At 39.5% G+C, this 15,176-nt stretch overlaps 1 protein-coding gene across 1 annotated transcript in view; it reads right to left on the reverse strand.

Annotated features, from left to right (window-relative positions):
- The window catches only part of LOC134536894 (ATP-dependent translocase ABCB1-like), a 62,762-nt gene that overhangs the window by 42,269 nt on the left and 5,317 nt on the right, over positions 1-15,176 (reverse strand). The window lies entirely within an intron of this gene.

Genomic DNA, 15,176 nt, shown 5'->3' on the forward strand with positions numbered 1-15,176 from the left:
TACACAACAAACTAACGGACACAACCTCAACCAGACAACATACAACGTGAAAACGTTGAACGGTAAAAGTAAAAACGGAATTATTTTGACCAGCAAGTTGTTGTTGGTCGTAGTGCGAAATTCAACCACCAGTGCCACTTGTGTTGCTGTTCAGTTTTTCAATTTGTTTTCAAGATATACACTTTAATTTCACACCCTCAAAAAAATTTCTTAAATAATGTACCCGCTAAAAAAATCCCCCCACCCCAAAAAAAAAAAACATTACATCTTGGTTCCCCCTAAATTTGGGGGGAAAACCCCCAAGTTGGCATCCCTGGTAACTACCGAAGTTGCGCGAGCGAACGGCGAACTTCAGCAAACTTCGGAACTGTTCGGGCCACGGAACGGACCTCTGCCCAGGGTTTGTTCTTCCGCGCGGCGTCTGTCATGTGTTTGCGTCGTCACACGAGCTCTCTTACTTGCCGACGCCCTCTGGGCCAACAAGGCGGTTTGGGGGGAGGGGGGGGAGGGCGCAGTACTCTAGCAAATTGCGAGCGTCTTCCGCGACGTCGTCAGAGCCCGGACGTATCGGAGCTTTGGGTTTCAGGCCCGCAGCTTGACATTCGCTAGACAGTTCGCTCGCTCACCAACACTGCGGGGAGGGAGAGGGGGGTGGTGAAATGAAATTTTGAACTCCTTCCTTTTTGATGTGTAAACATCTTAGCTCTCGGTACACGGCATTTGGTGGGTGTAATTTCGTGAATGGAACGGATGTCGCACGGAACGGAAATGTGTAACCACGGTGCTGCCATCTGTGGCGGATGGCGCGAACAAAAGTTAAAAAAAAAGTCAAAGGGAAATTTTTTTTAGTATCAACTGGTTAGTGAATTTTATCAATATGGGCAGAGTTAATGAAAATAAATTATTCCTTGTCAAAAAACAAGTCCAAAGCCGGGGTTCTGTATTTATTCAAGTTTTTTTTCGCTTTTATTAGAGCCGTTTCATTAAATAGTTTAAAATTTTGTCTGCAAATGTAATGATTCCATAATTGATGTAGTTGCTCCGGCAGCGAATTCTAGCAGCGTGTGCGCAAACTACGTGTGATTCGCGTCCAGAAGTTTAGTTGGAACCACAATTTGGGTATAGTTATCACGCTTGGCATTATTTTAAAGAATTATACGTTAAATATCGTGTCCGATTTTCGTAAGTATAAGAGTGTATTCGCAACATGAGAACACATGAATTTGCTCGTTACCGAAGTTAGATGTTACACATCTGTGGCGAGTACATAATGAAAAATTCGCTCACATTTTTTTTTGTCGCGCAGTTGAAACGCATGTTCACAAATAACGCGGTATTTCTCTGTCGCATCGCGTCTTTCGCGTTACTCCCGTCGCATGTATGGATATCTCCAGCATCACAGGTAAATCATTCCATGGTTGAAAAAAACCACATGTTTTCTGGGAAGCGCATTTTTTTCCAAGTTATATATGTTACGGACTTTTGAAATGGTTCTTGTAAATTTCACGAAATTACGCCTACCAGATGAGTTATATACATAGATAGCTAAGATGCTTCACACACATTTAAAAAAAAAAATGTATAAACATACAAAAACCAGCGTACTTTTTAAAATTCTTTATTTACTTGAAAATTTGAAAGAATTGATTTTTTCTGTGATTCCAAAACCATATAAAATTTCGTAAGACAGTATTTTTTTGTGGAATCGGAATATTTTAGTTTGCCTTAAACGCGGCATTGATCGTAACTTTTGTGAAAGAAGGGTTGCCTATAGCCACAGGCGGTCGAGTGAACCAGCCAAACACTAGCGCCAAGAATTGACGGTGTTATATAAAAAAAGACAACTTCACCATTGAAAAAGGATTTGTTATACTTAGCGTTATTAAAGATTCAAAATCATGTAATAAATAGTACAAATCAAGAACGATTACACTGAACAACTGCTTCAACATTTCATGGTAAGTTACTTAAAATGTGTATATAAAACAATTTTACACACAAAGTCAAACAATAAACTACAAATAAACTATTCAATATTATTTTGTAATGTTCCTTAGTTCATGAGAAAGTTATAAATATGAATATTAAAAGTACATCTAAACAGTTATTTAACTGCTGTCTCTAAAGACAAGTTTTCACTACTATAACATGAATTACAAATCAATATGCAATGTTAAAAGGCCAAACTTATACGTTTTTTTGTTATGTTTCTCTGAAGGCCTTTAGTCATGACTGCATAGTATCAGCTATTCACTGCTTTTATTTACTTTGATAAAACCATGATAGAAACTTAAATATATATTTTTTTACTTTGTGCATTATATTATGTTTTTAAATAAAAGCCTAAATAATAGATATTAAATAATTATATATTTTAATATAAAAATGAGGTAACTGAGGTGAATTTCGCTTAACTGTGTGTTATCCTAGCATTTCCGTGTTATGTGGTTTATTGAAATCCATTTCGGTGTTTGGTGGTGTTTTGAATATAATTTCACTGTTATTTCGCTGTCATCACTAATCACTATATAATCTTGCCTCTTACTATAGCACGTCTCATTATTGACATCCATTTCGGTATTTGGTGGTTTTTTTTATTACAATTTCACTGTTATTTCGCTTTTATCGCTAATCACTGTATAATCAATCTTACCTCTAACTATAGCACGTTTCATTATTGACATACATTTCGGTGTTTGGTGGTGTTTTGAATATAATTTCACTGTTATTTCGCTTTTATCGCTAATCACTGTATAATCTTGTCTCTAACTATAGCACGTCTCATTATTAGTTTGCAGTATGCAGTGTAATGGATGTCCATTCTCTCTTTTTCCCAAAAACGATTTATGCCACTATCGCTGTCCTTGTTTCGGTCTACCCTGTTGCCAGGTATAGGGCCATAAAAAGTTTTAGACACAATATTACAATATTTTAGGAAAATAACGTTTCTGTAAGTTCATTAAAACATTTTTTTTTGGAAATACATACAAGTAATGATTATTGTATATATTGTGAAGGAAAACTTTAAACGAGAATTTGGGAAATAATGCATTTTCTTTGGATCATTATGAAAATGGGGAAGACTGATTTAAAACATTTTAATGGACATGCGCCATTGCTGTATTTCACTGTATGTTGTAGAGAAACCTCAAGAATGCACAAGAAATATGAATACAAGCCAATGTCAGCAGATACCAAAAGTTACATGCCAGGACAGGATCATTTATTTCCCGCCGAACGAATAGTCATAAAAAAATTAATGTTTTCTCATGTTGCAAGTACATTTATAATACGAAACTCGTACACGAACTTTAATGTAGAATTCTTTAAAACAATGCAGAGCGTGATAAATATATAGACATACCTACGCAAATTGTGTTTTCAACTACTTATGGACGCGAAACACTCTTAGTTTCAGCTACCACCATTAGAATTCGTTGCCGGAGCAGCTACGTCGACTATTGAATTTTTCGATTTGCAGAGTGAAATTTTAAACTATATAATGAACCGGCTCCGATAAAGGCGAAAAAGACTTCAAAAAAAATTGGTTGACTGTAAAGTCGGTTTACGGACTATAGTTTAACGTGACAACGTCATAACACAACATTGATGAAATGATTGCATACTTTTATGAATAAATTTGAATCATTTTTATTTTAATAATAAAAGAATAAATACTTGAAATTATACTAGTAATCAGATTTTTAAAATGCAAGAATAATTAACTTTTATTGCCGAAATTGTTGTAATAAGCAATGAAAACCACATTAACTTTTTACTTCACTTTATAAACAACGGATAGATAGCGCGATTCGTTCGGTTCGCGTCCGTCACCGTAGATAGCAGCACGGTAGGGGAATAATATTATTTCGTTTTTATAATAAGATTTTATAACAAATACGCATCCCAAATACACCAAACTTATTTATAATGTGTTACAATATTTTTTAAAACATTGTGCAAAAGATCCCGGGTGTAATTTGAATTATTATGTGTAACTGTAAAACACCATTGTTCGTTAAAAACGTAATTGAAAATTCAACATTACTTTTAAATAACCGTACCGATTGTGCTGAAAAACGGTGGACGATCGTTAAATTACATAATATTAATAATTCAAACGACGAAAGCATGATTGAAAAGTCAAATCGATGGTTGTTCCAATCGAGTGGAAGAGAGATTCCGCGCATGCGTACAATGAGCGTAACAGTACACATCCGTAGTGGGACAATGTGCGTTACGAGACACTTTTTCGTGCGTGCAGCCGGCGTTCATCGATTTATTAGAAGTTGTCACGTCAAACAACCAACTAAAATCTGATTTGGACCTGATTTCCCGACAAGGAATTTGATTAAAATACCGCCCATGTTGTTAAAATTCACCAAACAGTTGATACTGTAAAGTTTCCCTTTGGCTTTTTGAACTTTTGTTTGCTGTATCCGCCACGGATGACAGCACCTGGTTAACAATTTCCGTCCCACGCGACTTCTGTCGCATTCACGTAATGCTCCCGCCAAATGCCGTGTGCCGGGAGCTAAGATGTTACACATCAAAAATACGAACACGACGACGAGTCTAACGACAGCATGAAAAAAAAAAAAAGGCAGGTTTTATAACGACGTGTCATTGTTGCCTGTTTCAAGGACTAGATCGCGTGCCGCGAGGGTTACGTGAAAGTCGCAGGATGAGAAGCGAAACGGAACGAGTGTGTTCGGAACGCGACCTCCCGGAGGCTGACCGCTTACGTAACGCCGCACCGGCTCGGGACTGTTGCGCAACGCGACCGCACCCGCCAGACGGGGAGAAGAAGCTCCGCAAACACGACCGGCAGGGGCCTTGCTTATCTCGCGCGGGGGGAAAGGCACGCCATTGGCCGCGGAATTAAGGCCGGTCGCACCTGCAGGCCAACGGACCACCGACGAGGACAAGGCTGACGCACTCGGCGGAGATCGCTCCGTACACGTGATGTCTGCAGACAAGGGCCTACCACCTCGAAACTGTAAATAAAAAAAATTGGTTGTCTGTAAAGTCGGTTTACGGACGATAGTTTAACGTGACGTCATAACAAAACACTGATGAAATGATTGCATAATTTTATGAATAAATTTGAATCATTTTTATTGAATTATCACTATTTTGTATGGATACAAAGAAGGAGTGAAATGAAATCTACAATTCAATTGATAAATTTACTTTTATTTGCACTCATTAATTCAAATATATTTATTACTTTAACGAACAGATAATTTTAACTATAACTTTTATACACGTTTGCTATTTAACTTCTTCCAATCTGTGTTATTCTGTTAAGGATAGGACGATGATAGGAAAAGTAGGAAACGAATGGGAGTATTTCAAGTTTAATGTGCCTCGAAAAAGTCAATTCGATGGTTGTTCCAATCGAGTGGAAGAGAAATAGATGCGGCGCAAGCGTACAATGAGCGTAACGGGACACAGCGTAACGGGACAATGTGCGTAACGGGACACTTTTTCGTGCGTGCAGCCGGCATTAATAGATTTATTAGACGTTGTCACGTCAAAAACGAGGGAAGGGGAGCACAGAGTAAACGTTTGAGACATACAAATATGTTTGAAGCTATACTTCTTTAGGCGCGTTATGAACAATACGACGAGTGAATTTAAACGATGCGCGCGCACAGTGCGACGAAATTTTCACAGGATAAAAAAAAAAAGATACGTACAAATAATAACTATACATGTGCTTTTAAATCGTATACTTTAGTGACTTATATGGAATATTGGTCCATATAGTTTAAAACATTTATTTTTTATTATGAACATGAATTGTGTTTATAAACGTTTTCAAGTGTGCTTATATAAGTGAGGTATTGTTCCCGTATCTATAATTTATTTGCATTATTAATCATTAAATTATAATTTGATAAATAATTAAAATTAATAAATTAGAATACACATCCAGCATATTTATAGATTTCATTATTATTTTAAATTTATCTCGATAATTTTTCTAAATTGAATAATTAATTTTATACATTATAAAATATAATAAAGAAAATTTATTTAATTTTTTTATTGAAGTTACACTTGATCAACTTTATTGATAATATCATTTTCGTCATTTTATTATTTCTTTTAATTATTTGCATGTAAAATTAAAATAAGTTTGTATTACGCCAAGTAAGTACATATAACTTCTAACGCGCATACACAAACATACGCACCCTTCTTTTTTTCCAGATGGAGAAACAAATACTTACTTGATGTAACAAAAGATTTTATTGGCCATAACAAATTTTATGTGTAAGGTCAAAAAAATCATCCCTGCAATAAAAAAAAACATTTCTTTGAAACATCATTTGTAATATCACAATATTACAGCATACTGAAACTGTGCTGATTACATTTGTTTACGTTACCGTCGCCAAGCGTCAACAACGTCATCATAAGTGCTCTATTTACTGTCTCAGGATGTTTGTTTACAAACTGTGTAATGTTTTTAAACTGTATTTAATGATTTTTGAGACACGTTGACACTGTAAATTTAATTGGAATTATTATTTTATGAACATTTTCAGTCGTTAAATTAAATTTATTTTTGATTTCTCGGGTGGTTCTTCGTGATTGGCTGAGGCTTGCCGACGCCTGTAGCGAAGCGCCTGGCGCAGAGGACGATGGGAAATGGAACGTTTCTGCCCGTCAGGTGGTCCTGTCGGCGGGGATAATTTTGAAGTGTAATTCGAGTGTGCGGGAGTGATCGTGGTATAGTGTTGAACCGCATTACTCCCACGAACAATTTTAGTGGTGAAAATGGTAGCGAAATTCTACCGCAAAAACACACAGTGAACTGATCTGTAACTGGTCCAGAGACAGCACCAGGTAGGACATGTTGGGAAGGTCCGTTGTCGCAAATCCTAGTGACGCCAACGCATTTTAGGCCCTATTGCATTACAGTAACAGTGCGATTTGTTGTTCATAACAGGGCCAATAGTGCAAGTTATTAAGTGTAAACTTTGTTTTATGCCCCGTGGCTTTACTATTAATTAATAAAAAAATTTTGACATTTTCCTATTCCCATTCATGTTCGTTGTATGTCAAACCCTACCCTATACAGTCAATTCAGAAATTCGGTATTTTTATTTTCAAAGATTATTAACAAACAATTTGTATGTAACAGAAGTGTATTATTACTTTACAGAGGGTGGAGCATTAGTTACATAACTTTACAGAGTAAATCAATATCTGTATATTCAGTTCTTAAATTGTTCCAGAAGTTCATAGAAGTTTTCATAACGTTTCCAGAAGGAACCTGCCATATAGGTTGCAAAAAGGGATTTTTTTTTTACTATCTATGGTCAAATATAGCTACATTGTTATATGTATATTAAAATATATAAAATAATTTGGCTACAAAAAACGCTTGAAATCAAGATGGCATCTTTGTTTTGCGTTTCGCTAGAAGATAGAATAAAAAAATTGGTAACTATAACTGTTATCAATGTTTGCTATTTAACTTCTTCAAATCTGTGTTATTCTTTTAATGATAGTACGATGATAGGAAAAGTAAGAAACGAATGGTAGTGTTTCAAGTTTAACGTGCCTCGAAAAAGTCAAATCGATGGTTGTTCCTATCGAGTGTAAGAGAGATATATGCGGCGCAAGCGTACAATGAGCGTAACGGGACACTTTTTCGTGCGTGCAGCCGGCGTTCATCAATTTATAAGACGTTGTCATGTCAAAAAAAAAAATATTTAAGAAGCAAAACTTAAGCGTATGGATGATGTTAAAACGAATAGGAGTTTTACAACCGCCCAGGCTGCTAAATGGAACGCTGCCAGCGGCGGGGCGACCTGTCAAGGTAGCGGCTTCAGCGGTTCGCCTTGGTTCCAAACAGCGTCGTCCGTCAGCGCAACCTACCGGCGTCGGTCAAGCTGCGTCGCCCGGGAAGCAGGCGTCTCTCTCCCCGGCCTCTGCGCGGCGAGTCCGCAGGAGATGTCTTTTGTTACACCTAGAGACCGGAAAAATTCGCGAGATTCATTTCACGACAGCCTGAAATTCAAATAGTTATACCTCAGTGCTGCCTCTGCTATCGGGCTCGCAACTCACCTGGACGACTCTGGGCCAGTGAGAAACACTCAACCGAAGCTGTATCGAACCACAGGGCCGCTACGTTGGGACACTTCCACAAAGACAGCAGCCAATGAGAGGGGTGACATTTGACCGAGTGTACGTAGAACTATAAAGTTCATCCTGCAGGTCATTGAACCCGCGAATTCTTCCGGTCCCTAGTTAATACGCGTGGGGGAAGCCGACAGTCCGCATGGATGAGAGCCACGCCCGAACAGCTCCGAGGTCCTCCGGTACATGGGCGTCTCTGGCACATGAAGTTTGCCCCCGGGAGGGGGAGGGACATAAAAGAAAATTTAATTTATTTAAATGCTAGTACCTCCGTCAAGTTAAGTATAAAATGTCTTGTTTCTTTTCAAACCGTGCTCTTACGTAATTTTTTTTTTATTTGACAACTGATCTACTACTACATGGCATCACTGTAAATACACGTATTTTATTAGTATGAAAATAGTATTAATATAAATACTGGATGTACTTAAAAATATAGGGGGGAGGGCGTTTCTCCCCATGTCCCTCCCTTCCTCAACCCCCCCCCCCCCCCCCCCCCCCCCACAATGATGAAGAGACTCAAGTGCCTCCGGAGACTGCAAATGCTCGTGAAAAGAAAAGAAAAAAAAACAGACTGCTATACTTTTCTTACTGTCTTAGCTTGTTTTCTTTTCTCTCTCTCTCTCTATCTCTCTCTCTCTCTATCTCTCTCTCTCTCTATCTCTCTCTCTCTCTCTTCTAAACCCTGGCAACGTCCTTGTCGTACTTGTTCAACTAAACAAGAGAGTAATGGCGGTCGTTATCGGCTCATAGGACGGCATGAAGGACTGGCTTTTCAGTTGTTGTTTTTTTTTTTTATCGAACTCGCACTGCTTTTCCAGGCTCCTCGGAGCGGGTGGGTCTGTACCAGTCCGATGACGCGCGAGACATGTTCCTCGCCCTTCGTTCACTGACGTCAATGCAAACGCGTCTGTCCGGCCTGTCCGGCCTTGAGGTCCTTCCACGCTGTCCGACTTATTCTTTTTTTTTTTATTATTCATGTGGCCATTTGCATCTGGTTCGCATAACAGGTAATAAATTACACGCTCGAGTTTGCGCGGCGATTACGCAGAAAACTACCGAACTGTCAACGCTGGGATCAAAATGGCGCCACGGCGCGATGCGAAGAAAGGCGATGCCATAATAATCTATTCTATCGATTTGTAGTAAAATACGATTTTCACCCGAACGACACCAATAAAAAACAAAGATTTGTATACAAAAATTTTTCTTTCTGTTACATACCTATCAAACACACGTCGCTCTATGGACGACTCATGAGCCGGTGACAAAAAATCAAGAAGTGTGTTGACTACGGACTGAAAACATTCGCGGTTTCATTGACCTCCAGGATAGAAGCCACAGTCCTCAGTAGTATGGTTTGGTATGTCCGGGCACAGGCTTCAGGCTGTGGTGAGTGGTGCCGACCGAGCTCTGACGGCACGTCCATCTCTGATGTCATGGCGGCCATCTTGGATGACCATGACCTTGACCCCGGTGGCCATTTTGGATCCACCATCTTGGATCCGACATCTTTAAATCGAGCGCCCCACTCACTCATGATAAAATTTTCGTCATGGCCACCATATTGATTTTTTTTTCTGTTCCGCTGGAGGCCACCATCTTGGATCAGCCATCTTTAAATCGAGCGCCCCACTCTCTCATGATGAAATTTTCGTCTCGGTCGCCATATTAATTTTTTTTGTTCCGCTTGAGGCCGCCATCTTGGATACCGTTGACTTTGTTTCTGCTGTTTGTTCCTAGAGAACGCCAGCGTCGCTCTTTCTCATCACATAAGGTCGATGATCCATTACCTACCATAGCTATTATGGTCCTTATCGACATATCAAATTTAATTTTTTATGCAAAATACATTGGAAGCGCTGTGATTCGAACCATCGCAGCTCTAATCTCTGGGTTGGAAAACATACGCCTTTAACCGCACGGCCATCGAGACATTTACCAGACTGAGTATTAAATAAGGTACCTATATATAAAAATAACATGCATATTCGGACTTTTAATTTTTTTTAATTTTATGTAATAACAGCACCGCCTGTTCGAGACAGAACCGCCATCTTGTATAAAGTCACAAATGTTGCAATAAGCGTTACGGCCGCCATCTTGAAAATCCGTAATTTTAATGCTAGTAATTCCGAAAAAATTCCAAAAGATATTTAAAACATTGCATACTACAAATGTTTAGTTACTTATCTTTCTGTCCAGGGGCAAAAATCTGCAGGATTCCAAAGAATGCCCGAAAAGTAACGTTTATCATCCATCACCTTTTCGCAGCTACGATGTTGTAAGGGCAAGTGGACTCCTACGGTAAGGGGCCATTTAATGCCAGGGTTTTACGTACACGCTTTTGTCAACAGTGTTTGTAATCAACTTCACGTGGTTGTCGGTGTTCGTAAACAAACGTCATGTGAAGTTTCTCCAGTGGCAGTTGAGCAAAGGATACCACTGCCTACTAACTACTATTAATGGCTGTCAAATAACACGTCTCATCCTTGGATTGCAGTGTGCATTTTAACTGGCGTTTACTCTCTCTTTCCAATGCACGGTTTGTGCCATTAGCGCTGTCCTTGTTTCGGTGAGTTCTTGGGCTACATATACACCATAGAGCACAAAAGTCATAGACACAATTTTGTAATATAATGAAAGGAAAAAAAAAATACTGCAACTGAAACATTGTACTTTGTAAAGTAAAATTTGGAAGTATAAGTTTGGAAATACATTTTCTTGTTGTATTTCATCAAGCTAATCGTCTGATAATATTAAATTTTTATTTCTGAAGAGTAGTAGTTGAAAGACGCCATCTTGGTTTGAACTGTCTTCGCCAAGAATTTATTCAACATTAAAAATTTCAGCTCTGTTGAGTATAACACAAAATTTAATGGATTGCAATAGTGTTAATATACACTTATTTATGGTGTTAAAAATTAAAAATATTAACATTAAAAATATTAAAACTTATTATTAACGATGGTGTACAAAATATTATTTTAAATGTCAACAATACGGGTAGCATGAATGTGTTAACAGCAGGGGCGTAGCCAAAGGGGGTTTTTAGGGGTTCGAACACCCCCTTAGCACCAAATATTTTATTAATTTCTTATTCATCACTCAAACAAATTTCATATTAAAAAAATAATAAAAACTTTTTACCATTACAATATTTAATAATAAGTACCGAAAACTGCTAAAATAGTACTATTTTACACCTTAAAATCCTAATTTTCCCGGGGGAGGACCCCCGGACCCCCTGCTTTAATACGGGGGGGGGGGGGGGGGGGCGCATGCTTCTTAACACCCCCCATACGCAAATCCTGGCTACGCCACTGGTTAAAAGTGGTCGCCAGTGCTGTGAGATGGGTCAGCCCACAGTTCACCAGGATGAACGCCGCGACAGGCAATGTTGAATATTGCCATCTGGCGGAGAGGTAGTGCAAACAGATCTTCGCCAGGGCGGCCAACAACGTCGGACGGAAGGCGAGCCGAATGCATAGTCATCTGGCGGTCGCGGAGGTCACCCGCCACGTCATCCGAGCGAGACGGGAAAGATGCCACATGCACAGTGCCGCCAACCCGACCAACGCGATGATAATGCACGTGCAATCAGAGATAAGTAAATGGACCAGATGGAACATGACCGATACTTCTTGAAGCTGGCATTCACTAAGCAATATGGCGCCTATGTAGCTGAGAAATTGTTTACACGAACAGCTGTTTTAAACAACAAACACACACGTGTTGTTATACTACTAAAACCATTAAAATCGTTAAAATAATGATTTTGGACGGTTAATTCGGTTAGTATAGCTACATTAAGAAAAATTGGGAGATTGTGTGAATGGTTTGTTATGTCAGGATAGCCACATATTAAATTAGAAATTCCTAAACAATTAAAATGATTTGACAGGATTTTTAATGTAGCTATACTAACCTAACTAACCATCCGCAGTGTTTTAAAGTATTTATAATGTAGTCAATTGACCTTTTTAAATATAAGTTGTCCAAAACATGCATACACGCAGCCACCGTTTTTAATTAATGAATACGTAATCACCTATTGGCTCACGTTCACATAACAAAATTCTCCAATTACAAGAAAAAAACAATTGATACTCGCAAACAAGAAATGGCTACCTACCTACAGCTACAAGAATACAGCAACGTCGTGATTTAAGCATCGTAATAATATTAATGTAAAAACAAGCTGCAAATCAAGTAATTTGTTGTTACACTAAATTGAAAAAACGTTAGCATAATTGAAAAGTATGCCGGATAACACTTACCTAACTACACAGAATAACGATAAATAAAACAATGAATCCATCCAACAATTATTAACATTTGATGCGTAACACTGCTTTTTCAATACCGTCTGATTACATTTGGTCCTACGAAATTGCGACTTTGTCTATTGCATCTTAAATATCATATAGATAGCAACTAATAGAGCCGATAAAAATAGTATTTCACTAAAATAATCAAACACAATTTACCTGTGAAAGGTTTTCTTCTTATGCTTTTCCTTCAGTAACTGGCTCTCAGTTTTCCTAGAATTTCTGTTCACACAACCATATGCAACACACGATGCCATAATATATTAATATATCATGCTTTATAGATTGTCACACTGGTTAATAATCACACATTCTACTTCTAAAACAACCAAACTTTTGAGAAATTACAACAGATTCACCTACAACACTCAAGAACCAAATTAACGATACATAAATTAACAAACTTTCAACTACTCGCAATGTAATCAAATGGCGAAATCAACGATGTTATTCACTAAGCAATATGGCGGACCTTCCCCCTCACCTTTCCCCTCCTGACTTCAAAACCCTCACCTAAACTATGTGTTTATGTTCCATCTGGTCCATTTACTTATCTCTGCGTGCCCGAGTCGGCCCGAAGGCCCTCCTACGACAGTCCGAACCTGTGGGCGGTCCGTGTCCTTATCCCAACGTGAACGACATTACGTTGTCGCGCGGGAAACAGCCCTGGTCTGCGTCCGACGTCCGACGTCCGAATGTCCTGATTTCTAAAGTAGTCACCAGAGCGCAGTGCGATAGGCTACTGCACAGATTATTGTAACAATGCTCAGTCTGCTATTAATGGCTTGTACACATTTTAACTAGAGGTGCGTTTATTTATAAATCTATACATACACAAAGCTACCAAATTATGAGTCATACATGTTTAGAAAGTTTCTTTTTTTCTTTTTTTTTTCTTCCTGTATTCCTTTCGTAGTTTAATGTCCGAATGTCTTTTCACGGCTGAAAGAAAACACTAGGCAAGAATCCAAAAGAGCTCTCGGATTATCTGAGTGTTTCGTTTCCCGTTTATCACCGTGACCCGCGATGACATAACCTTCAGACTGCGTCGCGACCTCGTCATGAACCCATCAACACTCGCCGCGATGGAGTAAAGAATGGCTCGGAGGAGGGAAAGGGTTAACTGACCGCCGAGCTGCAGGGAATGGAACACGCTCCGGTTAACCCCAATATCGGCCGGTGCAGTCGCGCGCGACGTGGAAGGGGGGGGGGGGGGGGTGACGCGAAAATAGCAAACTCGTTCAAGGTCGCTGGCAGACCGCCAACGTAGCGTAACCCAACTACAACACTCGAGGGCAGACTCGGCGCGGCGGTCTGGAGTCAGGTCTCGGCCAGTCTGGTGGTCTCGCGCGCCATCTTGATTCTGGATGTGTAAACATCTTAGCTCTCGGCGTGCGGCATTTGGTGGGAGTAAATTTCGTGAACGGAGCGGAAGTCGCATGGAACAGAAATTGATACAGTTGTTTTCATGTAAATGTAAATATATATATATATATATATATATATTACAAATACCCGTAATCTCAATTACTGTTTTAGTTACAAAAAAAATCACAGTGCGTGAGACCCCACCAGGAATACGGACATTAGCGCTTGGTTGCACTGTGTTGCACGTAGTTGCACGTAGTTGCATTTTGTTGCATTTTGTTGCACCTTGTTGCACGTAGTTGCACTTTGTTGCACTTGGTTGCGCATCGTCACTGTTTTTCACTGAGGACGGTCACTTGCACTGCGGGTTGACGTTGGAACATGGACTAGAGACTAGAGACTCGGCGTGGGAGACGATGTTTGTGCGCCCCCCCCCCCCCCCCCCCCACCCCCCTAGCCAATGACAAGGTACGAGCGGCGCGCATGTTTCAAAGACCCGCTGCGGTTGTGTGGTTCCCGCGCGAACCGCACACGTGGTTGGTACAACCCGAGGATCGAGGTCGACGGGCTGGCGGAGACAAAAACAGGTTCGTGACTCGACACATGAAAAATAACCCCTGGAGAATGATGTATAAACTCGGCGAGATTAGTAAAAGAATTTGCTGTTTATTTACGAGATAATTTTGTTCTACGATGCCTATAGATCATAATTGAGTCATGTGGTAGGACGACTTGTTAAGAGTATGTTAATGAATAGCTACAATCTGAGATTTAATAAGACAAAGTGAAAAAAAAAAAAGGTTTTCCAGAAGCTATAATTTGCGGGTAGTAGACCTTCGAAGAAGAAGAAAAAATGTGAGCGAGTTTTTTCAGCATTCGCCAGAGGCGTGTAACATCTAACTTCGGTAAGGGATCGTCCATTAATCACGTGAGGCTCGAAAAGGGGGGGGGGGGGGGGGGTGTAGAGAGATATCACGTGTAATTATTTTTTCGCGCGATTTCTACTAAACCGAAAAGGGACGCGTGACCTTGACTCGCCGTAGCCAGGCAACAATATCCCCGCCCGCCGCAACATGAACCACCCGGCTCGGCTTGCCAGTCGCCAGTAAGACTGTGATTTTGGCGCCGAATACATGCGTATATCACATATAAGCCTTTCCTTTATTATTTTTATGCCAGTGAGAATAAACCTGCAACCTTAATGTGTCTGGACATTTTTACCACTGTGCTTAATTTTCCAGAATTAAATTAGATTATACCTATATTTAAAGATAATATTCTGAAATTTTTAAAAATATTTTGTACCAAAAAAATACACGT

Source organism: Bacillus rossius, chromosome 11, assembly GCF_032445375.1.
Source record: "Bacillus rossius redtenbacheri isolate Brsri chromosome 11, Brsri_v3, whole genome shotgun sequence".
NCBI classification, from domain to species: Eukaryota; Metazoa; Arthropoda; class Insecta; order Phasmatodea; family Bacillidae; genus Bacillus; species Bacillus rossius.